A 2841-nucleotide genomic window follows, 5' to 3' on the forward strand; every position below is an offset into this window, starting at 1 on the left:
CTACAGCCCAGGGGGCACTGAGTCCCCCCACCATCACTGAAAAGCTCATCCCTGTTTCTCCCCACACCAAGTCTTGGAGCACAGAGGGGAGCAGGGCTGTCACCCCAGGGACACACAGCAGCCAGGATGCTGACAACTCAGCAATTCTATGTATCTGCCTGTCCCACATTGCACACATCTCCCTGGGGATCCTAGCCCTGAGGGATCCTAGCTGGGCTCTGTGCCCAGCCCTGGACACGGATGCATCAGGGATGTCTCTGAGCTGACAACCCAGTAGCATTGCTGCTCCGATGCTAACAAAGAGATTGAAAGCTCTGTTATTTTTAAATAAATGCAAATTAACATGTACTTAATAGAGAAAGACAAACCCAGCTCCTCATCAGATCCAGTGCCATGACAGTGATGGATAAACAGCCATCAGCCAGAGCATCCTTGTTCAGATGCCAGACTCACATGCTCTGGAATGCAGTGACACCATTGGCTTCTGCTGGTCAGAGGGTCGGCAGCTGGCTGTGCCCCCTGGTCCTTGTGCCCACTGCAAAGGTCCCCTGACAGGGAAAATCCCAGTCTGGCTCTCACCTCTGCCACCCATCACCATCTTGCTTTAGTCATGCCTCCTTGCCCAGCTCTGGCCATGTGAAGCCAAGGGCAAACATCCCTTCCTAAACACCTTCTCCATTCCCCCAAGACACCAAGCTCCCAACACCTACCACCTGCACATGACATTGAGTCCCTGGCCCTGCCAGTACCCCACTGGAGTTGGGAGAGGCAAGATCACCCATCCCATGGGACCCTCCTAGGCAAAACCCACCTCTGCAGCCTTTCCTCCCCCCATACCAGCCCGACATTTATCTAGCTATTTAAATTTCCTTTCTTTTTCTTATTAAGCCTAGTGGCGAGTGGGCGGCTGCCAGAGAGGAAGTTGGGAGTGTGCAGAGCAGGGGGAGGGGGGAGAGCACTGGGAAGGATAAAAGGCTTCAAGCAGCTGGGCCTTTCCTCTGCCCCTTCACTTTCTGCTTTTAAAACCCTCCCATGGGCTCTTCACTCCCTTCTCCAACATCCAGAGCCTCTTTCCATCACTCGGACAGGCTGAAAGTGGAATGGGGAGGGGGGAGGGGGGTTCCTGTGTCAGTTTGGGGAGTGGTAGATTTCCTCAAATCCTTCTCCAGCCTGATCCCATTTTCTGGATGGGTAAACTGATAGCAGAGGGATGTGGTGAACCCCTTGGGAGCATCCTGAGTGTGTTGGCAGCCACATGCTCTGATAAAAAAAGCATAGATGGAGAAAAGGCAGGAGGCAACAAAAAGAGAAAAATAATGGGAGAAAGGCTGGAAAAAGCCAGTGACAGTTTAATGGGGCTGTTGATGGAATAATGACTGGTTTAAAGTCTGCTGGAGTGTGGCTGCTCTCTAATAACCCAGGACCTGATAATCTGCTGAGTTCATTACTGAGGGGGAAGGGGGAGTGCAGGGGTAGAAGCCACTCAGTGGGATGCAGAGTGGTGGGCTGAGCTGCCATGGGTGCGGGATGCAGGGGAGAACCCGTGGAAACAACCTGTACTGATGCCATGGAGTGATTGTGGCATCATGCCGGGGTGTCCAGCCACCACCTGCCTCCTCCTCAGGGTACCTGAGATGAGGACGGTGAATGTCAGGTATCCCCACCACAAGACACAATGCCCAGGAAGGGCAGCACTCAGGGCAGGCAGCACCTCAGGAATGGCAGCATTCAGGAATGGCAGCATCAAGCCTGGCATTCAACTAATCCATGTGTCTGGCACACAAGGTCACTGATGCTCCCACCACCACCAGACCATGGGCAAGGACAGGGACAGTGACGGTTCCAAGGGCTCTGGCACTCCGGGAAGAGGCTGTGGGTCTCAGCCAGGTCCCAGCTGAGTCCCAGCCTGTGGCTGTGGAGGAGCCAGAAGACACCCTCACGTGCCCAACCCTCCCCCCCCCCAATGCCAGTTTATTAAGTTGTTTGTAAATGTCTCTGCAATTAATCACTTGCCGATGTGGGGTGTCACATGGCGCTTGCCTCCGCAGCACTATGAATAGCGAGAGCTGGAGAGAGGCCCCATCCATCCCGCTCTGGAGTGACAGGCTCCTGGCTGGATCCATCCCTCCACAGGGCAATGCTGTACCAGCTCAGTGCAGCAGTAGTGCTGGTGCTGCAGAGTGTCCTGGCCCCTCCTCCTTTCACTGGGCTTGAGGACATCAGGGCAGGGGGGTCCCCAGTATCACCACTGCATCCTGGCTACCCTCAGATGGGCTGTCAGCAGCTCACTGCCCATCTCTTCCCTCAGAAAACAGTATGAAGTTGAGGAGAACCCAACTTCATGCTTATGGGATCCAGGGGTTCCCAGCACCACCATTGCATCCCTCCTGCCCACTCCCAGCTTCCCTCAAGTGGGCCACCAGCAGCTCCCTATCAATCCCTTCCCCAAAGAACATGGTTAGAGATGAAGTGAACCCCAAATCTCATGTTCATGGGATCCAGAAGGGTCCCCAGCATCCCCTGCTGCACCCACGCTCTGCCCCCAGTCTGTTGTGGGGTGCAGGGAGGACAGACCCAGCTCTGGCTGGAAGCTTGGCTGGCTAGGAGTCAGCGTTTGTTTGGAGCAGGGCAAGATGAAGTGGTTGGATGTCCTGGTGGTGAGTGGGAAGGAGGATAAGAGGGACAGTTGCATGACCAGAGACACAGGTAGGCTGCTGAAGGAAGGGGGGATTGAGGGAATGGTGGTGGGATGGGGGAGAGATAGAGGTGGGGAAGGAAGGAGGGAGAAAGGGAGGGATGGATGGATGGATGGATGGATGGATGGATGGATGGATGGATGGA

This window comes from Corvus kubaryi, unplaced genomic scaffold (assembly GCF_017639235.1).
Source record: "Corvus kubaryi isolate FWS band 111438036 unplaced genomic scaffold, C.kubaryi_AGA036_p1.0 37341, whole genome shotgun sequence".
NCBI classification, from domain to species: domain Eukaryota; kingdom Metazoa; phylum Chordata; class Aves; order Passeriformes; family Corvidae; genus Corvus; species Corvus kubaryi.